The sequence below is a fragment of the Ictidomys tridecemlineatus genome, chromosome 9 (assembly GCF_052094955.1).
Source record: "Ictidomys tridecemlineatus isolate mIctTri1 chromosome 9, mIctTri1.hap1, whole genome shotgun sequence".
Lineage (NCBI taxonomy): Eukaryota > Metazoa > Chordata > Mammalia > Rodentia > Sciuridae > Ictidomys > Ictidomys tridecemlineatus.
In genome coordinates this window covers 55,172,123-55,199,578 of record NC_135485.1, presented here as the reverse complement: position 1 = coordinate 55,199,578, position 27,456 = coordinate 55,172,123, and the positions used below count along the sequence as shown (strand labels likewise).

The following is a 27,456-nucleotide window of genomic DNA, read 5'->3' as shown; positions in this document are numbered from 1 at the left end:
AGTGAGCAAGATCAGCAGCTGGGAGAAACTGAAGGGGGGCTGAAGGACTGAGTTCAGTTCCTAAACCACAAACCCCACCCCCACCCCCCACCCCGCCATCCTTGAGAATCCAAAAATACAAAAACAGTATACCAGAAACACAGAACTGCTGAAGGACCAACTGCCTCTTTCCATGCGAAGTGCCCTGTGCAGAGCACTGGAATACAGTCCTAGAAGCAAGTTGATTCATTAAACACCTGAAAATCTCCTCATAAAAAACAGCTGGGGAAATAGCAAATCCCCACCCTGGGGAGCTTCACTTGCAGTTAACAGATCTCAAAGACAACACTCAAGGAGTCAAGCTGCCAGAATCTTCCACAACTCCTCAGCCCATCATACTGAGAAGGGATGCTTAGAAACTGAAAGGCACTTTAGCACAGTCAGTAAAAAAAAAAAAAAAAAAAAAAAAAAAAAAAAAAAATTCATTGACTATTTTGCTACTTCGATTTTCCTTTTGTCATATTTTGAATTGTTTTTGAAGTGTACTGATTGACAAATGATTGACATTAATGCATTTGTACATATACAATTTATTTCTGGTTTTTTTTTTAGCTTTTAGGATTTAAGATAGCTTTTTTTCTTATTTCATGCTCTTCATATTTTTAAAGTTTTTTTATTTTTTAATTTTTCTTTATTTTTTGGAAGACTAGGTCATGGATTAGTATATGTTGGATTGACTCCCTATTGACTCTTTCATAACTCTGTTTTCCTTTATTTATACTTCTCTATTTTTAACAGCCAAACTCTACTATTTTTTTCCTCTCACTTTTACTTTAATTCTTTTACTTCTATTTTATCTTTAATTATTGTTTTCTTGTTATTGTTGTTGTTGTTGTTGTTTTGTTTTTTTGTCTCACCTCTTAATAATATATCCTGTAGCATCTGCATAGACCCCACTCCCCTCTTGAGTCTATAAACCCTTTTCTACAGTCCTATATCTTCTTCTTTTCCTCTTAAAGAACTCTATTTTTAACTGGTACTTATACATACTTATATATCCTTTTTTTTTCTTTTTCTTTCTACCATTTTATTTGAGTGCAGTTATTTTTCATGGATCAATATTTCATAGACTAAAATGTTTGATTAGAATGTATCGATTTTGTTCTTGTAAACTTTCTTTTCTGTATACTTCATTTTTTCTTTTAATTTTTAAAAAAAATTTTCTATTTTTAATTTTATTTTATTTTCATTATTATTTTTTCTTTCACTTTCCTTCTCTCTTTTCTTCCACTAATAGCCAAGCTCTAATGTTCTCTTTTCCACCGATTATTTAATTTTCTACCTCAAAAAATTTTCCTCCACCACTTTTATAATTATCACATCCTACATCACTTCCATTATACTCCTGGTCATCACATGAAATTGTAAATTCTTGTGTGAACTTACTAATTTACTCATGGGCAATAAATGATCATATCATTTCTCAGTATTGTAACAACCAGCATTGTAGAGTTCATTGCAAGAGCTACTTGGTTTAATGCTGTAATTGTTTGGGTCAGTGTTGTTACTATCTATCGCCTGCAAAACTGTGAGATACTGGAAACCTTCAGGAACACTATAATACCACAAGGAAAAAAACCTAATGTCAGAGAAGAAATTTAGAATGTACAGAGTTAAACTGATATGTGTGGTAAAAGGCTGATGTAAGGGAAAAATTGCAGGTAGCAAAATATCACTTCAATAAAGAGATAGAGATTCCAAAAAAAAAAAAAAAAACCAAACAAACAGAAATCGAGGAAATATAGAAATCAATAAATCAAATAAAAAAATTTATTGAAAGTATCATCAACAGACTAGACCAACTAGAGTCACAAGCAATGAAGACAAAATATATAATATTGAAAATAAAGCTGGGTATGCAGAAAAAAATGTTAAGAGACTATGAACAGACTTCCAGGAACTATGGGATATAATGAAAAAAATTAAGATTTATCAGGATAGATGAAGGCTCACAGATACAAGCCAAAGAAATGCACAATCTGTTCAATGAAATAATGTCTGAAATTTTCCCAAGAATGAACTGAAAAATCAAATACAGGAAACTTATAGGACCCTAAATATAAAACGACAACAGGTCCACACCAAGGCACATTTTATGCAGATACCTAACATACAGATTAAGGATTGAATTCTAAGGGTTGCCAGAGGAGGGGAAAATCAAGTAACATTTAGAGGGAAACTAATTCAGATCTCAACTGAATTGTCAATCCAGACTTTTAAAGCTAGGAGGTATTAGAATAATATATACCAAACTCTGAAAGTATATGGATTCCAGCCAAAAATACTATATCTTCCAAAACTAAGCTTCATATTGAGGATGAAATAAGAACCTTCCATGATAAACAAAAGAAATCACAACCAAAAAGCCTGCACCACAAAACATTTGCAACCAAATATTTCATGAAAAAGAAATAAAAATTTAAAATGAAATGCAGCAAAGGGGAAAACTACACTAGAAGTACAGTCCATCAAAAAAGAAGCTATTTCAAATTAAAAACTGGAAAGAATTCAAAATGACAGGAAATAAGAATCACTTCTCAATAATAATATTGAATGTATACAATCTAAACTCATCAATCAAAAGACCTAGATTGGCAGATTGAAATAAAAATCAAGACTACAAGACCCAACAATATGCTGTCTCCAGGAGACTCCCCACATAGGAAAAGACATCCACAGACTGAAGATAAAAAGGATAGCAAAATATGTACCATTCACATGGACCTCACAAGCAAGCAGGGGTTTCTAACCTCATATCTGATAAACTGGACTTCAAGTCTAAATCAATCAGAAGGGACAAAAAAGGCTGTTTCACACTGGAAGGAAACTATACTTCAAAAGGCATAAAAATCTTAAATATTTATGCCCCAAACCAATGGTGTATATACATAGATCAAAGCAATCCATCGTAATCTCAAGAATCAATAGATCACAAGACAATAATACTGCATGACTTCAACATTCCTCTCTCACCAATGGATGGATCTTCAAATCAAAAACTAAAGAAAGAAGCCATAGAGCTAAAAAATACAATTAATAATTTAGTTTTAACAGACATATGTAGAATATTTTATCCATCAACAAATCAATACACTTTCTTTTCAGCAGCACATGGAACATCCTCTAAAATAGACCACATTTGAGTCCACAGAGCAACTCTTATCAAATACAAAAAAAAATAGATATAATATGTTGCATTCTATCAGATAATAATGGAATGAAATTAGAAATTAATGATATAATTAAAAATAGAAGCAACTCTAAAAAAACTCCTAGAGATGTAATAATACAATACTGAATGAACAATGGGTAGCTGAAGAAATCAGGAATGAAATAAAAATATTTAGAGGTAAATGAGAATAGTAAGCCAACATACCAAAATCCATGAGATTCTATGAAGGCAGTTCTTAGAGGAAAGTTCAATGCATTGAGCTCATTTATTAAAAGAACAGAAAATCACCAAAAAAAAAAAATCTAACTTTACATCTCAAAGCCCTAGAAAGAGAAAAACAAACAAGCACCAAAAGCAGTAGAAGACACAAAACAATGAAAAATCAGAGCCAAATATAATGAAAGTGAAACCAAAAAAATAAAAATAAAAAACTCAAAGAAAAAAAGTTATGTTTTTGAAAAATAAACAATATTGATAAAACTTTAGCCAAGCTAACAAAGAAAAAGAGAAAAGCCCAAATTATTAAAATCCTGATGAGAATAGAATTATGATCATGGACACTGAAATAAATGAAGAAAAACGGAAAACATTCTCTCTCCAAAACTGGAACAAATCAAAGAGGCCCTCTTTCACTACTCCTATTCAACATAGCCCTCAAAACCCTAGCCAGAGTAATCTGAAAAAGGAAAGTAAATAAAGGGACACAAACAGGAAAAGAAGAGCTCAAGCAATCTCTATTTTCCAATGACATTATTCTACATTTAGAATACCCCCCCAAAAAATCTACTAGAAAGCTTCTAGAGCTTCTAGAACAAATTCAGCAAAGTAGCAGGATATAAAATTAACAACCATGATTTAATTGCATTTCAATACACCAAGGATACACCCACTGAAAGAGAAATTAGAAAACTATCCATTCACAATAGCCTCAAAGACAATAAAATATTTGGTCATCAACATAGCACAATAGGTGAAAGACCTCTATAATCAGAACTACAGAACACTAGAGAAAGAAATTGAAGAAGACCTTAGAAAATAGAATGATCTCCCATATTTCTGGATAGGCAAAAATAATATCATAAAAATGGTCATACCTACCAAAATCACTATACAGATTTAATGCAATTCCTATAAAGATCCAAATGATGTTCTTCACATAAATAGAAAAAGCAATCATTAAATTAATTAGGAAAAATAAGAGGCCCAGAATAACCAAAGCAATCCTCACCACAAAAAGTGATGTAGGAGGCAACACAATATCAGACTTTAAATTATACTACAGAGCTATAATAACAAAAACAGCATGCTACTGTCACCAACACAGATTGAAGACCAATGCAACAGAATGGAATGGAAGACACAGAGACACACCCACATAAATACAGTTATGCTATCCTAGACAAAGCCACCATAAAAATACATTGGAGAAAAGATAGATAAGACTCTTCAACAAATAGTGCAGGGAAACCTGGAAATCCATGTGTAATAGAATGAAATTGAACCCCTATATCTCACTCTACACAAAACTCAACTCTAAGTGGATCAAGGACCTAGACATTATACCAGAGACTCTGCACTTCCTAGAAGGAAAAGTAAGCCCAACTGTCCATCATGTCAGCTTGGGAACTGAATTCCTCAACAAGACCAAAGCACAGGAACTAAAATCAGGAATAAATAAATGGGATGGTATCAAGCTGAAAATCTTCTTCTCAGCAAAGGAAGAATCAAAAACGTGAACAGAGATTCTACAGAATGTGAGAAAATCTTTACCACCAGTACCTCAGATAAGTAAGGCATGAATTTCCAGGATATTCAAAGAACTCAAAAACACTTAACACCAGAGGAATAAATCACCCAGTCAACAAATGTGCAAAGGAACTGAACAAACACTTCACAGAAGAAGAAATATGAATAGTCAACAAATATATGAAAAAAATTACAAAATCTCTAACAATTAGAGAAATGCAAATTGAAACTACACTGAGATTCCATCTCACTCCAGTTAGAATGGCAATTGGAAAGCCTACAAGTAACAATAAATGGTGCAAGGATGTGGGAGAAATTTACACTCATACATTGCTAATGGGACTGCAAATTGGTGCAACCACTATGGAAATCAGTATGGAGATTCCTTAGAAAACTTGAAATAGAACCACCATTTGACCCAGTTATCCCATTCCTCAGTCTATACCCAAAGGACTTAAAATCAGCATACTCCAGTGATGCAGCTACATCAATGCTTATAGTATCTAAACTCACAATAACCAAGCTATGGAAACAACCAAGGTATCTTTTAATGGATGAATAGATAAAGAAAATGTGGTATATATACACAATGGAATATTACTCAGCCATAAAGAAGAATGAAATAATGGCATTTGCCACTAAATGGATGAAATTGGAGAATATCATGCTAAGTGAAGTAAGTTGATCACAAAAAAACCAAAGGTCAAATGTTCTCTCTGATTCATGGATAGTAACCTAAAACAAGGGAGGTTGGGATGGGAAATAATAATAGGAATCCATTGGATTAGACAAAGGGGGAAAAAGAAAGATGGGATTGGGTGGGTAACAGGAACAGTAAAATGAATTGGTCATAACTTTCCTAGCCTTAACTCCATATCATCTACAACCACATAGTGAGATCCTACATAGAATAAGTTATATCCTATGTATGTATAGTTCGCAAAATACATTCTAGTGTCACATATTTAAAAAGGAAATGGGCTTCAACATAGAGAAGAATGGAAGGGAACTCCCTGCAGGAATTTTAAGAAATTAAGAAAAGCATTCTGAAAAGAAAAGCAGAACTTGCAATTATTTGGGTTTCCAGCCAAAGGTAAGTATGAGGATGTGGTCATTTTAATATTATAAGTCCCTCCACTACCACAGAATAATATTCTCATAGAAAACTACAAAAGCTTCAAGGGGAAATATATTATCTAAGATGATTGAGAAAGTCTGTAGATAACATGATTATTTAAGGATGAAACACTCTTCCTGATTCATGCAGTATTTTTTTTTTTTATCCATAGCATGCACCTACAAATCTGAAAGGGCCTTCAGGGAGATGTGGTTTTGAGCTGAGAATATTAAATGCATGAATAATGAGAGGGAAAAAAAATAGCTTCCGGGCAGAAGGAACAGCATGTGCAAATGCTTGAGGAAATAAATAAATAAATAAGAGAAAGAAACTGAGAAAGTCTACATTCCAAGTTGTAGGGAAGTATAGTGTGAGGAGGGTAAGAAGAATAGGAGGTAACTCTGTATGTCATCTTAGCTACAGTAAGTATTTGGGTTTTTACTCAAAAGCAATGACATGATGTTGAATGAATTTATTAGCTAAATGATGTCATCTGATTTATGCTTCAGAAGGTCACCCTGGTTAACATGTGGGGAACAGCATGAAGAGGGCAAGAGTGTATAAAGGAAGACCAGTCAGGGAACAAATGCAACAATCCCTTGAAACAGGATGAGATCTTGAATTGCATCAGTGGTGGAGGAATGGAGAGAAGGAAAAAATATTAGAGAGATTGAGGAGGAGTACTGGCTTTTCACCTAAGCAAGAGAGTCCTCTTTCTGAAAGTTAATGCTTAGAAGACCTCTCATGAGTTTCTCCATCTCTATTCTGCCCCATGGAGCAAAAAGTTTACAAAACCAAGTCTACCACCATGAGCAAAGAATATCACTGACTTGTTTACCACTAGGCCTGAGGAGTGGCCAGGAGGCAGCTATTCGTAGGAGCAAGGGTGGAGCTGAGAAAGGAGGAGTGAAGTTTTCACACAATGCATGAGGGAACCAAGGATGGGCAGAGCAGAGATGTGGGCCAGGGCTGGGGCCTGATTGTCCCCAGCACAAAACTCCAAGTGTGACGATTTAGACCTTTTGCTTTGTATAATGCAATAATTTTAATACAACAAAATGGTCTACCAAGTGTCAGTCTTCCTATAGAAAAATCTTTGGGAGGATTGGACATGTTGAGTTTTAGGCTTTTTTTTATTTTTTAAGAAGAGACATCAAGTAGGTATTATAGATGAAAAGATCTAGAGATAAGCCTAACCTTGGAACATTATTTGTGAACCTTCAAGAAGAGCAAGATTGAAATAGCCGAGGAAGTAAGGAAAGTGAAACAGGGAGAGCCCCATGATGGAGTACTGAGAAAGATCAAAGAGTCAAGATCAGGCAGCTGTCGGGAGGGGTGGTAGGTCAAGGCAGTGTTACACTAAGGAGCACAGGGAAGAGAATGCTTGAGAAGGAATCGTTCAAGAATCACAAATATTACCAGCAAGGATTACAGATGAGAATTGAAAAACCATCTGTTGCACGAAGGTGACCTAGACCCCTAATACAGCTACTTTGGTAAAATGTTGAGACCCAAACCCAGACTGGAGTGGATACAGAAAGACTGAAAGTGGGCTGGGGTTGTGGCTCAGGGGAGGAGCACTAGCCTTGCACCTGTGAGATACTCGGTTCGATCCTCAGCACCACATAAAAATAAATAAATAAAGATATTGTGTCCATCTATAACTAAAAACAACATTTTTTTTTTAAAAAAGAGGAAGACTGAAAGTGAAAAATAAGATACTGACATAGATAAATCTCCCAAGAAATTTGAATGTGAAGGTGGGCAGCTGAAAAGAGTCGAAGGGAAAGGTTTTGCTTGAGTGCAAACAGAAGTTAAAAAGAAGAGTTCCGCTGAGATTCAGGTATTAAACATAGAAAATAGAAGAGATAGTGGATGAATTATTGAAAGGATAAGCTCAAAAGTACAAATGAAGCTGAGCAGAGAGTAGCTTACCTAGCAAAACTGAATGGAAGCAGGATTGAATGGATGTAGATACAGTTAGATTTGTTCATTTAGAATCAAAATCCATCTGTAACTCCTACAGTGCTTTGTCTTTAAAGTAGGGGCACCTAAGAATGAAGAGCCTGGAGTTGAATACTACAGGGAAATGGAGAAGCATGAGGCAGTCACAGTGAATGAGAGAGAGTCCTGAGTGGAGAGATTGATTGCCTTGGGCTACGTTGAAAAATCTATAACCTTAACCTCAAACCCTGGTCTACACCCCCCCAGCCCCGCCCCAGGACTTATCTCTTAGGGGCACCAAGTCCTGCACTATTACTCAGCCTGTCATTCCCATGTGCCTTTTCTCTAATGCATACCACATGCCAGAAATTTCCATTTCTTAACTTGTGGACAAAATCAGACAAGGTGATGAAGAGCAACAATTTATTAAACAAGCTTCACAAAACCTGACTGTCTCTCCCTACCTCAAAATCATATTCACAATTTCCTTAGCACTATTTCCACTCCTAAACTGCACCTAACCTTCCTAGAAGTAGAAGAATTTCAGAAAGGGCTGCTACAGTCTCTGTGAGTTCCCAGTGGAGGGCATCTCAGTGAGGTGACAAAGTGGAGAGAAGAAACTAAAGCAGTACTTCTGTGCTGCTTCAGATCCTATCACACAGGTCTTAGCGCATTAGGACAGAAGGTTAACTGACTTTTGTAAATAGCCATTACAGCCTGAATTTTGATGTGCAAACTTTGGAATGTATGTTTGTTTGGCTGTTCAGAAATCCACCCATCACTGTGTCTCTCATTGAGGTTGATAGATTAATGTTTCCTTACAAGTGAAATGCTTCATTTTCTGTCCTACATCCCCAACATAAAGTCCTTGAAAGCACAATCCATGTCTCATGCTCACTATATCTAACAGTCTAGGACATATCTTGAATCAAGAGCAATTTAAAACTTTCATTGATTGTTAATTTAATTTGACTGATAAAGAAACAACCTCACTCATGTGGCAAGGGGTCCTGAGCAACTGATGAGTCCTCCCACATTATTCTTTTATTCACAAGAATGCCATGAATATTAGCATAGTTAGATAAAATGGAGGTAAACAGGTTAGCAGAAGCTGTCTTGTTTTCACCATGGCCAACTGAAGAGGCTAAAACACTCTAGCATTAGATATACTGGGGTCTCTTTAAACAGGTTTATGATCTATCCCATTGGCCCAGTAGATACATTCATTGCAAAGAATATGGGTCAATACTTATTTACAATGAGCCTTTAAGACAGACACTTCTTTGCCCTCCCCACCCAAATCTAAGTCCCAACCTAATGGTAATTCCCACTTATATTCTTTTGTATTCTGTTACCTTAGTAAGTAAAAGGGACTCTCAAGAAAGTCAAACAAGAAAATCTTTCCAGTAACTCAACCATCCTGCAAAACAAGGGCCTTTGTTGTAGAGAAACTTGTTCATAGCCAGCCACTCACCATGGTTCTTGATGGTTCTTAAAAGTCAAATTGAAATGTCAGCCACAACAACCTAATCCCTCCTTATAGAGGTTACTCTTTGGCTTATTCTCATTATGAATTAAAATTGAGAATAATCCTGGGAAATATCAAATATAAAATGTGTTTTCAAGAAAAGGAAGGGCAGATATTGGTGGCATTCTTTCACTCTAAAGAACAAATCTGGTTTGGCTAGATGTTAACATAGATCCCCTTCTTGTTAAACCAAACAAATGTAATAAGTGATATATATATATATATATATATATATATATATATATAGAGAGAGAGAGAGAGAGAGAGGGGGGGGGAATGTGTTTCAGAAGCAGGCATGTTCTCAATCATATGTGTAATCTAAAAAATGGGTCTCATAGAAGTTGAGAGTAGAATGGTGGTTATAAGGGGATGGAGAGTGTAGAGGGAAGTGAGGGGTGGGGAGAGATTGATCAATGTGTACTAAGTTGCAGTTAGATAGGAGCAAGAAGCGCTGGTGTGCTATGGCATAACAGGATGACCTCAGATGATAATAATGTTCTGGGCATTTTACAAAGTCAAAAGAAAAGATTTAAAAGTTTTCACCTCAAAGAAATGATAAATGTTTGAGGATGTGTGTGTGTGTGTGTGTGTGTTTAACCAGATTTAAACATTACACCATGTATACCTGTATCACTACATTATATAACATACCATTAATAATAATAACTTTTATTTTTAAGTTAAAAATAAATTTAACTTGAATTTTTATATGTATCCATGACCCCCATTTCAAATTTTAGATATTCTCACAATAGATCCAGGATGGAACCTACTATTTCATATTAATTTACTATTTTAAAAAAATAGTATATATGTGATATACATACACTCCACAAAGCTACACCTTTGTATTTCTTTCCTGTTTATTCACTGAGTTCATTCAAATGTGTGTTTAGTGTGTGCTATATTTCCCATTCTATTAAGTGTCTGTTCTATGTACCAGCTGAGATATTATTATGTATTTGTTAAGAAGACAGACTTGGAAATAGATTCCTGGATTCAAATACCAACTCTACTACTTACTTGTTGCATGGAATTAGGTAACTTACTTCAACACTGTGGTCCTTTAATTTTTCTCCTGATATTTAAGGATAATATTTATTAATAGGGTGGCTATAAAAAGCTAAATTAGTTAATACATGTCAACATAAACAGTACCTGGTTTCCCTAAATATTAACCGAAGGCAAAAGGCAAACATGTGATATAAATATAGTTAGATATATATAGATAAAGATATAGATATATCTCCCTGAAATCCCATTATACATTATAATAATATTTGCTATTATATTTTGAAAATAGAGGTCTCATGAAGAATTCAGACATCTTTTGACTATCCTGATTATTATATTCTGAATTCTGATTCCCATCCTCCTCTTGAAAGCCTTCAGTGGAACTTGTTCCTTTATTATAAAACATTTCTCACTGAAGACCATAGGTTCTTTTTTTTTTAAGAGAGACAAGATAATTTTTTTTTTTTTTTTTTTTTTTTTTTTTTTTTTTTAGTTTTTGGCAGACACAACATCTTTGTTTGTATTGGTGCTGAGGATCGAACCCAGGCCGCCCGCATGCCAGGTGAGCGCGCTACAGCTTGAGCCACATCCCCAGCCCAAGATCATAGGTTCTTAACCAATCTTAATTCTTATTTTATCTCCATTGGTTAAAATACTGCACATTCAATAAATATCATTTAAATGAGTGAGCACATATGCACCAAGTGTTCCCAAAATCAGAAACAAAAATTTTTATACTATTTTTTAGAAAAGTAGCTAATTTTCTACTGTTCATTCTCCTTGCAACAACAACAAAAAAAATACATTTAATAGAAGTGTTACAGTATTTTAAATGATCAAATTATTGCTTTCGAAAATGGTTTGATTCCTATGTGTGGCAAATCACAATCCAAATCTTCTGAGACAAACTGATTTTTAATGTAATTATATTCTATTCAATATTATCTTCAGATAAAGATAATTGCATAATTATCTTTCAAAATAAAGATAAAAGAATGAGTGAATATGACTTCATGTTATACATTTCGAGTCTTTCTATTAAAATTCACAAAGAAAAAATATCTTTTGTCTGACAATGATTTTTGCTCAAAATATGACCCTCATAATTTAATTAAACAGGCACTTGTTCTTAATTTCAGGACCTAACAAGAACTGTAACACTACCAGCTATGCAACAAAATTAATTGAATACAACTCTTCTAACAGCGCTGGAAGACAATGAGGAAAGCACAGACAGAAGAGTGAACTTGCCCAAAGTTCAAATGCTAGTAAGTGGTAGAGCAGGATGAAAACCTGATTCTTCTTAGAGTCTAGTATCCTCCCATTCTCCTAGTATTCATTTAAAACATGTAAAGCATACAAGAGCAGATTTATTACCTTCTGCATCAATATCCAAGAAATGTGTGTCGAATATAGATGTCAAATAAAAAGTGGTCACAGCAACATCTGCCAAAATAAAACAAGCTTTATTTTATTGGCTTTTGAAAGGATGAAACCAGGAGATCACAACTAACAGAAGATAACAATTGTGCTTTTGTTACACATCATAAAGTGAAATGCAAATCTGCCTTTCAGACACCATAAAAGAAAACTGAGAACTGATCACATGTAAAAGAGGAAGGGGGAAGCCTGAATGAGAAACCTGAAGATACTCATGGAGTATATGTTCTTGCACATTAAACACCTCTTCACTGAGTTTGATGAGGTTCAATCTCAACCAATTTATTTTTATTTTTTTGAAAGAAATGTTTGTTGACTTGTATACAAAAGACCTTTCCAATAAAAAGTGGATTATTTATAAGATAAAATTAAGATCTATTTCCATTTCTCAACAAAACAATGAATGCCTAAACTTGAGTTTAACAATGGAGTCCTGAACCCAATCCTACTATTTACAAGAATATCAAGAAGGATCCCTAATAACTGTGTTCAGCCATCTTTCATTAAGTTTAATAATTGAATTAATACTAAATTGTAGAAAGATAATTTAAGATGGTGGAGCATGAAGAAAAGCAAAAAAGATATAGTCACCCAGCTTCAAGAATCAACAAACCTGAGGTAGAAAAATGTTATTATCTGAAACTCAAGGTAAAAGTTAATGATTCAAACGTAGGGAGTGGGTCTCAGATTCATAAAATTGTGCTTCTGCTAAAAGGGAGTAAAGGTTATCCCAGCTTCTCTAAACAAATTCTAAACCCACGCATGGTAACCTTTGAAATTTAACAGAGCATCACCCGAGTTGCCCTGGTTGGATTACCTTACATGCCACTGGTCACAGAACTTTGTACCGGACATTTTTGTGTGGAAACTTGTAGACATTGCATCTCTTTAAGTTAAGCAAACCCTTGGACATACACACATGCTGTTTAAAGGGTGTCATCCCCTGAAACAGTAAATTTTAAATCCTCATGCTGAAAAAATATTTCCTATCTCTTCTGTCACTTACATTTCATATAAAAAGAACTTCTACCTTTCTGCTTTATTCTTCAAAAGAATAATCCTGTATGATCTTGTGTTACAGCTACTTGAAAATAATGTTAAAATATCTTATGATATGATAATCTTCAACTGCTTTGCTTTATAATATTCTGTGTTGAAGTGCAAAAGTGTTCTTAAATTTCTGATAGGGTAATTCTGTTCTTCTCTTGGATTTTCTTATAACATTATATGCTTATTTTTATAGGGAAAAATGTAACCTCTTGAACAATTAAAACCACACAATTATATACCAAAGGCACTTGCAATCATTTAATTAAATAAATTGAGTTAATTGCCTACAAATATTGACAACAGTATTTATAATATTAACAATATTAATTGGCTATGGTCACTACCACTTATTTTTCAGTGAAAGTGAACAACTGTGGAAAATTCTAAAAATACCCAGTTATCCCCTCTTCACTAAGAATTCAACATATTTGTTTTTAACAACCTTTTTGTTCTGTGTTGTTCTCCTACTCAGACTAGGCTAAAGGTAGAGGGAGTTCAGAGTAAACATAAGAATCAAGACTGTAAAAAATGCCTTATTCCAAGCACAACAGCCAGAGATAGTGGCAACTCAAGTGAGTCACTGTTATCATTCTTTCATGTCCTAAACTACTAACTCAATAGAAAGGAAAGATAGGATGTAAAACCTGAGGTCTGAGTTCTAACCCAAACATCCATTTGATAGAGGTCAGGTTATATGACCAAGCCATAAAGCAAGAGGTCCTTCCCTCTACAACTCAATCTAACATTTGCATTTTTAAATCTCATTGATCAGTTACATAGATATTCCAGTTGTTAACTTGGTGGTTAAAAATGTTTTGTAAGCACTTTAATCTGCATGTCATTAGGCAGATCATGGACCATTCAGTTCACCACAGAGCCTTACTCCCAAGGGTCCTACCCTGGCCTAATTCACACATTTCTGTCACACCACTCCCCCTCATTGCTCTGAAACTGCATTCAAGTCACTATTCAATCCCAAAGAGAAAGAACTGGCTATATGTTCCATGCATATGAAAGGACACAGCCTCTCTGATGTTGACCTCAGTGAAATCATATTCTTTTTCCCCCCTAGTTTTTATTGGTGCATCATAGTTGGACATAATGGAAAAAATTGTTCACATTTTATTCACTGACAACTCTTTGTATCTTTTATCTTTTTGTGCTTCTTTGTTCCCTATATATCAATGAGTCATAATTAATTTTTAATTCTTTCAATCTATTTGTACTTCATCTCTTAGTCTATTTCATTGTAGTGATATATTAAAGAGTAGATATACTTCACACACAAGCTATTTTGCATATTATTCCCCCAAATTATTTTCTAGAATATGATATGGATTTGTTATCTTTCTTTCACTCAAAATCTTATAATGACTCCTGACAGCTATCTTTATACCATGTGCTCATGGAGGAGACTGTACCCAACACCTGAATCAGAGAGGTATCTGCAGGTGAGCTAGACAGCACGTGTGCTCTCAAACACAGGTCTCAGAGACAATGCACAGTGGACACAGAGTCCCATAGAGAATTCCATTTGATTTTATTTGACCAGAGATACCAGTGGCACATCAGTGGAAAAGAAATATAATTACCTCTTCAAGAAGACAGGCTTCCGACTCCTGCATTTGGCAACATTTCTTTGCCATATTAGAGAGATTTGTAAACAAAGGTTGCAGCTACTCATAGGTGAGTCCAGGCTTGAGCCCAAAGAAATCAAAGAGAATTAATTTACAATTTCTTCCTGACACTCCTCTTTTCCAAAATGCTTGTTGGAGAATTGCATATCTTGGGCGTCTAAATATTGAGTAAATGTAAAGAGCTAAAATATTCCATTTTAGAAAAGATCTTCTGAAACTTTACCATTAAAATTACAGGATGGACTCTTGGAGGGTTGGGGATCTGCAAGTAAAATGGTATAAAATATGAACAGAACTTTAAAATAAATTGCTATACTTGATTTTTCCAGAACATTATTTCCAAAACAACTCCAGTCTCCCTTCTTCAGGAACAATGAATGCTGTTTGTACTACATTGATACAGATATTGTGTAAATAATTTTAAAAACAGGTCTTATTTCTTAGCATCTAAAGTATCACATCTAAAGGAATGAAAGTAAAATTCTTTAGGACCCCTTCTTTTTTCAATCATTAAGTGAAATACTCAAAAGACAAATATTCTTGTCATTCTCTTAAGAAAATCCAATTCATTGTGAACCTGTCCATGGGCGTTTTGCTAGTTGCCCTAGCTCACATTTCCAAATCACCATCTGCTAAGCACTCCAAGTGTCTAGCAGAGAAAAAGACAAAACGGGATTTTATTATAAACAGTGGCAATAAAAATGCACTGGTATTTTTCTGAATAGGAGAGAGTAGACAGTTTGGTGGAAGGAACACCAAAAGCACATAACTTATTACAGTAAACCTCTCTTGGTTGCAGAGTGTGCCCCCTGGCTGAAAAGAGCAGGCATAGAAGAACAACTTTGTACCTGTCTGTCTTTCTCTGAAGGTCCTCATTCTAAGCCTGATAGTCCACCCAAAAGGTAAAGAAATCTTGAGAGGAGGGCAGCACATACATTTCATCAGCTTTCAAATCCTTGCAGCAGAGCCTTTTGAAAGCAAAGTTTTCTTTACAACCGTGGTCCACAGCAGGGCTGATGGTCTGATTTTCATTTATTCCACATAATTCTCCAAGATCTAAATCTGCCTGTACCGATAGGAATTGGAACTCAGATCTGATTTTAAATATTAAATGGAGTTTTGAAAAGTATGATTAGATGAATAGTTATAAGCTCCACGATCACTGCAAACTTCACTCAGAAGACACAGGATCTCAAAACACGATATTATGCCCAAAGGAAAGTCAAGCCTATGGTCCTAAGTGACATTATGACAAAAATTCAAAGTATAGAAATTGGAATGCATACAGATCAATTTCTTGGTAACATACACACACATTTTTAGTTGTAAGCAGAGACCTGCAGTCAACAAACAGAAAGTGGTGAGCAAACACTATGTTTCTTGGGTATGTTTCCCTGCGGGGTATTTTACTCCCCAAGCTTAAAAGGATTGGGCTGGAAGTAGCATATCTCTTTCTGAACTCTTCCTCTTAGAGCAAAAGGAAGAATTTGTATCAGTACTTAAAATTATAAGATTCCCTGCATGATCCTGAAACAATATTGTAATTCCTAGATCATTAATCATAACAAATCACTTCTCATATAAATAAGAAATAAGCAAGATAATTTAGAAAATCCTTAACAAATATTTAATACAGTCTTTTTTCCCTCTTAGGGTCTGCATACAGTAAACCAAAAGGAGGACTTGACATTACTTGCTCAAAAATGTTGAAAACAAGGAAGAGAGGAAAGTAGACAATCAATACCAATTGGTGAGTGGAAATACTTTTTCTTCATTTTCCTTTTTAAATTTTGTTTTATTTATTTATGTTTTAGTCTTTTTGATTCTACACAGTAGTTGGGTTCATCCTGATAAACTCATACATGCATGAGAATCAATTTCAGATGGCCAGGCCATGCTCACCATATTATCAACACAGGCAAACTCCTCACTTAGTGTACAGCAGGTAGTCAAAGGGACACCATTCCCTTGCCAAGAGGGATCAGTTCTTCAGTGAAGAGCTGGAGGCTATGTTTGTGAACTTGATAAGGGAGCTGAGAGAACATAATTTGGTTCTGAACATAAGTAGGTTCCCATCGACCATGGAATAGCTATTGAAACCCAGACCCTTCAAGCAAGTCAAAATAAGTACAATGTGCTCCCTGCTCCCAGAAAATGGTAGAGAAATATCTCCTCACTCTCCATCTTCCTCTCCCTGCCTCCTATATCTCTGCATTTTTTTTGCTCCCTTTCTCATTTCATGGTCATCTCAGAAGCTCTTAGAAGCTCTTAGATTTTTTTTTTGTATCTCCCCTGCGGAGCTCCACGGCAGCAAACACCTTGGCTTATAAGTGAAAATCCTGCTTGAAATCATTTGTGTAGTCAATAAATATTAAAAGGAGAAATTGATAGACACATGTTGGCAGTGAGATGAAGGAAAATAAGATCTTTAATGGTCTGGGTTTGAATTCTCAGCTAACAGCAAGATGGCAGAAATAGTAAAGTCATATTTTTTTAAACCATGTTTTAGTTGGGCACTGTCACGTAGACCTGTAATCCCAGAGGATCAGAAGGCTTAGACAGGAGGATCGTGAGTTCAAAGCCAGCCTCAGCAAAACAAGGTGCTAAGCAATTCAGTGAGATCCTGTCTCTAAATAAAATACAAAATAGGGCTAGGGATGTGGCTGTTTGGTTGAGTGCCTCTGAGTTCAGTTCCCCATACCAAATAAATAAATAAATAGAATCATGTTTTATTTTGAAGATGTTCGCTATCAACAAACACTGTATTAGCATAACTAAGAAAATTGGAATTAACTGTATATTATTCATGAACACTGAAAGAATAATTATTACAGTGTTAAGCAAATCCAGAGTTATTTCTATAAACTTAGTTAAGATAGGCTCAAATCCTGGGCAAACCATCTCTTTCTCAGAAAATGATAATGACCTTTAGTTTGTTCCGTCCTATTCCCAAACAAGACAAAATCCAGGGACCCTGATTTGGGAGTGGGAAAGTCAATTTTAAACAGCAATTAAAGATCAGAGAACCAATTTGTGCCATTTGTCCAGAATCCTGGATCTTTTCCCAATTCTAACCTCATTTCTGATAAAAGATTTAATGTGACAATCCAATGTGCATTGTTGGGTTTTGTGTTTTTATTATTTCCCAGAGTTTGTGAACTGCAAAACAAAGACTGACTTTTATTTTTTACTCCTTAGGAATTTTTTATGTTGCCCTGGTCACCAATTTACACCAATTTTCAGTCCCACCAAGTATTAGCACACTTGTGTAAGCAACCTACTGGTATTTCAAGCCAACCTTCCTCAAATTCTGCAACTGTTCACATTCTTGTTGGACCATCCAGAGGCTTTTCTCAGTTGTCTCATTGAATTTGTCTTTCTGGAAAATTAAGAAAAATCACAGGTATAAACATTTATCTAAGATTCGGTCATAAACTCTATGTCAACTTGTCCAATACCATCTCTATTTATAGAACATTTTCAGACTCTCCTTATTATATGTTACTCAATAAGTTGAGAGCACGTCTTACATGTATGTGTAAGAATTTGAATTTTTCTATTAAAAATGTATTTTTGCTGAAATTTGAAAGTACAAAATTTTTGGAGCTTTAAAGAATTTCGAAGTACAATTCAAATTTTATGTTGACAATGACTATATTTCATTCTCATTCAAATGGCCAGGGTGGCTGTTATCTGAATTTTTTATTAATTAACTTATTTATATAAATTAGGTATATATGACAGTAGAACACATTTTGATTCATCATACACAATTGCAGCACACCTTTTCATTTCTCTGGTTGTCATGATATAGCGTCACACCATATGTGTAGTCATACATGTATCTAGAGTAATGATGTCCATCTCATTTCACCATTTTTCCTGACCCCAAGCCTCCTCCCTATCCCTCTCTCCCCTTTTCCCAATCAAAGTTCCTCCATTTTTTCCATTCCCCTCCTTACCCATTATGGATCAGCATCCACTTATCTGAGAGAATATTTGGCCTTTGTTTTGGGGAATTGGCTTACTTTAGTTAGCAGGATATTCTCCAACTCCATTCATTTTCCTGAAAATTTCATAATTTTATTCTCTTTTAATACTGAGTAATATTCCATTGTGTATATATACCACAGTTTCTTTATCCATTCATCTATTTAAGGACATCTAATTTGGTTCTGAACATAAGTAGATTCCCATTGTCTATGGAATAACTATTGAAACCCAGTTTAGCTATTGTGAATTGAGCTGCTATAAACATTATGTGGCTGCATTACTATGGTATGCTGATTTTAAGTTGTTTGGGTATAGATGGAGGAGAGGGATATTTGGATCAAATGATTGTTCCATTCCAGGTTTTCCAAGGAATCTCCATACTGCTTTCCAGGTTGGTTACACCAATTTTCAGTCCCACCAGGAATGTTTGAGTGTGCCTTGAATTTTTAAGTAAATGAAACTGGCCTTGTAAAATTAAGTGACTTACTTGGAATGACCCAACAAGTAAGTATTACTGCAGAACATTTTAAATTATGTTAATCTATCCTTTTTTTCATCATTTAGATTTGGGATGTAGGGGTCTCCAATAGTCATCTTCAAATATATTTTGGACCGTCAGTCACATGGCATAAAATTGGACTTCTAACAAGTGACCACCAGAAAGAACTACATAACAGTGTATGAATGCTATGGGACAAATTGTGTTTCCCTTTATAAAAAGACTTTTCTAGCACCATGATTCATTAAGAATCAGGAGCAGACTGCCTTGTTAGGGAAAGTGACAGGGCAGGAATTTAAAAATTCAAGTTTTCTTACTTCATTGCTCAAATTTGAACCAGTAAACTAACAATTATAGCAAGTAAAAGAAACATTTTAAATAAAGCAAAATTAGCACATATCAAAGGAATGAAAAATTTTAGAATATCAAATACTTAATTTCTATAATACGTAAGGATTGCATCAGAGTTAATATGAAAAACATTCTAATTTCAGTAGGAAAATGGGTAACAGACATGAACTAATTTTTCACAGGAAATTCATAAGCATAATAGCTAAAATCATATGGGAAAAGTTTAATGAAACTTAAAATATCAAATAAATATTGACTTAAAACACAACCATTATTTTTTAAAAATATATATTTCTCTCAATTTTTTTTGGCGGGGGATGAGGATCAAACTTACAACCTAGCACATTTTCAGCAGATGCTCTACAACTGAGCTACATACCTAGCCCTAATTTTTTTATTCTAATTTGCTATATATGACAGCAGAATGGATTACAAATCATATTACACACATAGAGGACAATTTTTTGTATCTCTGGTTGTATACAAAGTATATTCACACCATTTGGGTCTTCAGACATGTACTTTGGATGATGATGTCCACCTCATTCCTCCATCATTTCTAACCTCATCTAGAGTTTGTCTATTCTTTCCTTGCTCCCCCTCCCTTCCCCACTAAAAAATCAGCCTCTTTATATCAGAGAAAACATCCAGCATTTGTTTTTCTGGAATTGGCTAACTTCACTTAGCATTATCTTCTCTAGCTCCATCGGTTTACATGCAATGCCATGATTTTATTCTCTTTTATTGCTGAGTAATATTCTATTGTGTATATATATATATAATATACATATTATATATATATATCATTTTTTTATCCATTCCTCTACTAAGGGCATCTAGGTTGATTCCACAATTTAGTTATTGTGAATTGTACTGTTGTCAACATTGATGTGCGCAGCCCTATTTTTTATGTGTAAATCTAACAAAGCTAATAATCATGTCCAATGTTGGTAAATATGAAATTGAAATGAGTATACTCATACATTGCTATATACACTGACAAAACATCTCTAGAAAATAACTTGACAATTTGTGTCAAATGTTATTTAAAAGTTCATAGATTTAAACCCAATAATTTCTCCTCTAATAATCTATCCTAAGAAAACTGATAAAAACTCATTAAAAAAATGAAATGAGATACTTACATTCAAATCACTTATAAAATGAAAAACAACCTAATTAAACATCCACAATGCCCAACACAAACAAGAAAGCAGTAAAATTAGTTAAATCATTATGATGGGAAAACGTTATTTAAAATGATGTAGGGCTGGGGCTGTAGCTCAGTGGTAGAGCCCTTGCTTCACATGCGTGAGGCACTGGGTTCCATCCTCAGCACCCATAAAAATAAATAAATTAATTGATTGATTGAAGATACTGTGTCCAATTACAACTAAAAACCATAAATAAAATGATATATACGTTGAAGTTTGTTTAATGACATGTAAGGTTGGAACTGGGACAATCAAGGATCAGATTCTCCCTAGAGCCTCAAAAGGAACACAGTCCTTCTAATACCTTGATCTTAGCCTATAAGACTCATTTCAGACTCCTGGCCCCTGAAACAGAGTAGATTTCTGTTGTTTTAAGTTACTATGTTTGTGACCATAATGGAATGATAATATAGCATCATTTATAACAAAAATTTCTATGACTCCAAATAAATTGCAGGCCTAAATGTTTCCTATAAAGGAATTCTTCTAATCTTGTTTTTAAGCAGGCTCGCACACACACACATACACACACACACACACACACACACACACAAATATGCCTATATGCACAGAAAAGTTTAAAATAAATGATAGTTATAGCTATTTCTTGGCAATAGAATCAAAAGTTTTCTTTTTTTACTTTTTTCTTTGTAACTTTACTACTTTTCTAGTCATCTATAATAATCATTTATTACTTTTAAAATCATATCAAAATCTAATAAGACTCAATAAAACAGAGCATAGAAATAAAAGTGAAAATAAAAAATGTTAACTGGAAAGAGTTTTTTGGATTACAACTGGACTAGTAGTACTTCAAAGCATTTGCATAAACCAAATTGATGATGTGGGTTTTGCCAGTGATCATCTTCATTGAATCTAAAATAGACTCAGGTCAATCAATCACATTTTACGGTCCAAATTTACAAAAAAAAATCCAGCCTCACTTTCTTTTAGGCTACTCACATCTAATACTGAGTCTGCTTTCAATTGCTAAGCTCCTCCTCGGGTTTGATAAATTCTCATCCATGTTATGTTTTAGACTTTTTTTTTGAGTGGATAGAATTATTAGAATTACTTAAAGTTAACTATTAGAATAATGCAACTCATCAAGTATCAGAAATAGTACATGATGCAACTAGTATTTTAGCAATTACACACTGAGACGAATTCTATTGGAAAATATATTCAGACTTCCAACTTGGGATGGGGGACAGTATGGCTTTCTTTTCACTCCCAGTGCAGCCTTCCTGAGAGAAGAGAAGCAGCCTCTCCCATTACTACCTGTTACTTGTCACACTACCTAGCACCTAGTGCTATCAGAACTAAAAGAACATTTTTTTGCACTATTTCAGTTGTGCATCTGTCTTTTCCCATTTCACACTCTCTGTAGATGTAATCGTCCTGGAGGAAGACACCCCATAGTCTTTAGATGATATTTCATAATTTCAAATGAATATTCTTATGTGAACTTTATATGTGATGAAAATTAAAGCACAAAACATTAACCTGTCCTAGTGACTCAACCAGAATTCAATTTAGTCCATGCTAACCTTCCCCTTAACAGCTGTGGGATAGCATTGCATGGCAGTTAACTTCTTAGGCCAGACCTCCTGATGTCAAGTCATAATAACCTATAGATAGATAGATAGATAGATAGATAGATAGATAGATAGATAGATAGATAGATAGATAGATAGATAGATTATGAAGAACTGGAAGAGCTTGAAGAGATCTAAACAAAGAAATGATAAGGACATGGAAATGCTAATTGGAAATTTGATCAGTATGCATTTATATATTTATTGAAATATCACACTTTATCTAAAAAGTATGTACAACTCTTCATGTTAATTAGAAATAGAAAATTTTAAATGAATACCACAAATCACAGTTTTACTTACTTTGGGAGAATATTATACCTGGCAACGGATGCACTACAAAAATCCCCTTCACAGCATCCGTCATACATGGAAGAAACATTTTCTAGGAGGGAAGTAAGCTCCTTAAATTCAATCTTGGGAAATATTTGACTGAATACAGCAATATTTCTAGAAAGAGAATTGATAAACCACTGAAATAATTTGAACAACCATAAAACAATAGTGAGTTCTTTGTTCATACAACATAAACAGCTCCAAAGCCACTGGTATCACACTGACTTTGCCCAGATGACCTCATAAAGCAGCTCATGGCATACTGCACCATCTGTAGGATACTTCAAAAAATCCTGACTGGATCCAAGGAAATAAAAGACCCAAGAGAGGTGTTTCCTTCTATAATCCCAGTAGGGCACAAGGCATAAGGGCCTCCACTTCCTGCTGTGAGCCCACAGGAGGCATAGATAATCCACAGACTGACCAAAATACATCTCAGAAGTGCCTCCTTTCTCCTTGACAGCTTTCCTCCTCCCAAGTTTTATCTCATCCTGTTCTAATGACCTGGTTCTGAGCCAGCCATGCTCACCCACCTCAAAACCTCTGGGGAACTAGGAGGAATACAAATGAAAAGGATCAATTATTTAACCAAACGGGATGCAGACAAGAAAATACAAGTATAGACAAGATAGATGATGTAGAACTCATACAGAGTTTAACTTTGGGTCCAAATATCAAAAAGGTACCACAGTTTTTCATGGGAAGACAATGCTTTTAAATATTGTGTGACAGGTGCCGCCTGAAGAAAAAAGAGGAAATTCTGTTGAAAACAAAACCAAAATCTCCCTACTCTCTTATTTTTAAACTACATCTCCATCATTAGAGAGTTTGTTCAGAGAAGAAAATCTAACGAATTTTTGTTTTGGCACATTTGCATATGGAAAGAGCTATGCATTTGTGGTACACTCTGAAGGTTAGGCTGGTCTCTGATGGCTGAACTGACTGGGATGTGTGGTGCTCACCTGGTTGGGCAGTATGCTGTGAGCTTGGTCATCTCTACTTGGATGGCTCCAATGCCAAAGAGGAAGTGTCAAAGAGGGTTTGTCCAGGATAGAAGATAAACAGTTCTCTTCACCCTGATATTTACTCACTAGCATTTTTTCTCCAACTTGAAAAGAAAACAAAGTCAGAAAACAGACGCTGAAAATTTGTGGCTATCTGACAAGGGTCTTGGATAAAGAGAATGGGTTTAAATCAGTGGGTGTATCATGATACTATCTTGGTATATGGGAATATGGTAAATAAGTCATTTGCTATAAAATAATTATAGTTTTAAGTAAGTGTCCAGAGCCATGGAGTGGGATGATTCCTTATCCTTTAACAAAAAAAAATGCAATACCCACCTTTGCTTGAAAGGAGTTGGTGTTTTGTTGTTTTTCACAACATATTTTTGCCACTTCTTCAAAAAAGAGCAGCGAGAGTTAAGAGTGTAGGGCCAAAGGCAAAGGGGTTCCCCTCTGGCAACTTCATGCGTGTAGCTATGAAAAAGTTCAAAATATTTCTTAAAACAGAGAAGGAGGGGTGGAGGTATAGCTCAGTAGTAGAGCACTTGCCTCACATGGGCAAGGCCCTGAGTTGCATCCTCAGCACTAAGGAAGGAAGGTGAGAATGAAGAAATGGAGTGAAAGAAGGAGAAGGGAGGCAAGGGGATGGGAAGAATGGGAAAGGTAAAGGGAAGAAGCAGGAAAAGAATGGTAGATCAGAGAAGGGAAGGGAGAGAAAATGAAAGGGAAAGAAAGTGAAGATAAGCCACGCTCAATGGTGCACACCAGTAATCCCAGCAGCTCAGGAGGCTCAGGCAGGAGGATTGTGAGTTCAAAGTCAGCCTCAGCAAAAGCGAGGTGCTAAGCAACTCAGTGAGATCCTGTCTCTAAATAAAATACAAAATACGGTTGGGGATGTAGCTCAGTGGTCTAGTGCCTCTGAGTTCCATTCCCAGTACCACTACCACCACCATCCCACCAAAAAAAAAAAAAAAAAAAAAGAAGGTAAAAGAAAGGTCTCTATTATAGAAAATTTTATACCAGGCAACATTATACATTCCTCAGTATCATCCTTCAAAGTCCATATCCCTGACATTGCTAACTCTAAATTAAGATTGATAATTGCAGCTCTAATCCAGCACACTCATCTACAAATAATCTCTTTCTCCTTGATGCTTGGTGGGTAGCAGATCTCCCTTCCATATTCAAAGAATAACAACCAATATACACCCCATTTGAGATTCAAGGATAATTTTTACTTTTATTCATATAAGTCTGTGAGAGGTTTCAAAGCACACTATCTTTCTATAAAAAGCCTGTGCTTCTGAAAGTACTGAACTTTTAAAATAGCATATTAGCTAAACAGCCAATAATTTCATGTCTTTCCAAGCTAAGAGCTGAAACTTCAAGGGAGGAGGAATGGGGGTAGGCAAGATGGTGGAATGAGCTGGACATCATTACCCTAGTTGGATGTATGATTGCACAAGTAGTATGACTCTAAATCATGTACAACCAGAGAAATAAAAAGTTGTGCTCCATTTGTGTACAATGAATCGAAATGCATTTTGCTGTCATGTATAATTAGCTAAAACAAATTAAAAAAAAAAAAAAGAGCTGAAACTTCACCTTGGGAAAATATGTCATTTCCTCACTAGTTTCCTAGCAATTTGAAACACTGGGCACGTACCTCTCTTCTAGGGCTTTTCTCATCAGAAGATACACAGCACTAATGTAAAGATCTTAAAGGTGGACCACATCTTAGTCATAACCATATCCTAAACAGAACCTGACATATGATAATACATTGCTTGATTCAGTCAATCAATGAACCCTGTCATGTTCTTTTGAGGTAAGTATATGTCTTATCCTAAGAATAATGCTTTGATTAAATCATTTATCTACCAAGATTAAACTTACTGATTTAGAAAAGATTCTCTTTTATTTGTATAAGCCTGGCATTTCTCTTCAGGATCCAGAGTAGGGAAAGGGGCAGAAATCCTACAACAGCTTTCTTTTATACAGAAACAGAGCCTTCTTTCAAAGTTCACTTTTTTTTTTCTTTACTGCAGCACTGTGAAAAATTATACTTTTGTGGCAACACCTCCATAATACATATCCTTTACTGTGACACATTCATCTGGACAACAGAGAACAAGAGGACAATTTTTAGTCATGGTTAATCTGTTCTATCTTCTGAAAAGAAACAATAAACACAACAAATGATTGGTGCTATCTTATGGAGAAACGATTGCAATTTCCCCACTATTGCCAGCAGAGTATCTTCACCCACACCCTTGACAACCATCCCATGAGCTGGGAAGCTGTCTTTATCCCACCACAAGCCCCCTTAACCTGCTACTCTTTTTTTACTACCTATATTTCCCTTGCATCATGGCTTTTCTCCTGATCTCCCCAAGAAAACAAGGTCAGTGTATCAGTAGAGGACTTGGAAATAGTTTTCAGTAGTTTCTAGAGATGCAGGTGGTGACTCTGCATATATAAGACATATGCATACAAATTGCAAGTATATAACTAAGTCCTTCTGTATATAATAAAAAGAAGTGCATCTCACCTGATAAATAAGCCTTATCCTAAATACTAAAACTAGGTGAAATAAAAATGATGCACAAAGGGTATCTTTCTTTTCATAATTGTAATCCAGAAACTTTCTCATTGTTGGCAAATAATCTCCTATATATAAGCAATGCAAGTGATTTACTTAAAGCTATTTCAGCACACTCTAGAAGGGTTTTGTGAGCAAAACATTTATCCCTGTATTCTATTGTATATTTCACCAGAGTTTCCATTTCATTAAAGGTTTCTTCCTGAACATACTGAGCAAAGCGAGAATGGTACTGCAACAGTCCACATGCAAAATCAGTGATCATCTGCGGAATTTCCACTAACGAAAACTCAGAGGAATGTCCACTTGTTCTATAGCCTCAGGAGATTAAGTATGAAGGCTATAAATTTTATATTTTCTTAACAATTCAATTGCATAGCCTGAATTTTATAATTAATGTCATTTTGTATTTACTTTTCTATATGGGTTCAGTTTCACTAAATTAACTTTAAGAAGCACTAAAATTTCTGGAATGATCACATAAGATTACAAAACTATCATCATCAAAAAGGATCTAGCACAACTCACATGGATTCCTGTGTTCTCTTCCATAAATTTCTGGTTAACATGAAGTTGTCTGAAAAGTAAAGATATTTAGGTTATTAAATATTCTGGTATTTTAACATTTTTCTAATGAAAAACTACATATGACACTTAAGCCTACAAAGTGTAAAGTAAAATATTATGATAGAAATTATCTTGACATTTAATGAGAAAGATAGGAGTCAAATGAACCAAATAGGAGATCTTTTAAAAAATATATATTTATTTTTTAGTTGAGTTGGACACAATATCTTTATTTTATTTATTTCTTTTTATGTGGTACTGAGGATCAAACCCAGGATCTCGCACATGCTAGGTGAACGCTCCGTCACTGAGCCACAACCTCAGCCCCCAAATAGGAGATCTTAATCCTAGCTAATTGTGTGCTCGGGATATGTTTACTAAATTGAACTCATTGACTTAATCTCAAACTGATAGGATTTTAGATTTGCCATTGATGGCTCCCCCAATAACTAATGTGAAATACAAACACCATGTCCATGCCAAATGTCTGTCACTTATGACTAGAGAAGTGATGTGAAGATTAACTGGTAAGTGATATAATTCCAGAACAGGAGTTGATAAGAGAGGTCTCAGCATGCTGAGGGGAGTGTAGTTTATAGCACTAC

At 35.0% G+C, this 27,456-nt stretch overlaps 1 pseudogene; it reads right to left on the bottom strand.

Moving 5' to 3' along the window:
* Window positions 1-26,549, bottom strand: part of LOC101955513 (afamin-like) — a 59,032-nt pseudogene extending 32,483 nt beyond the window's left edge.
* Window positions 26,550-27,456: the final 907 nt, after the last annotated feature.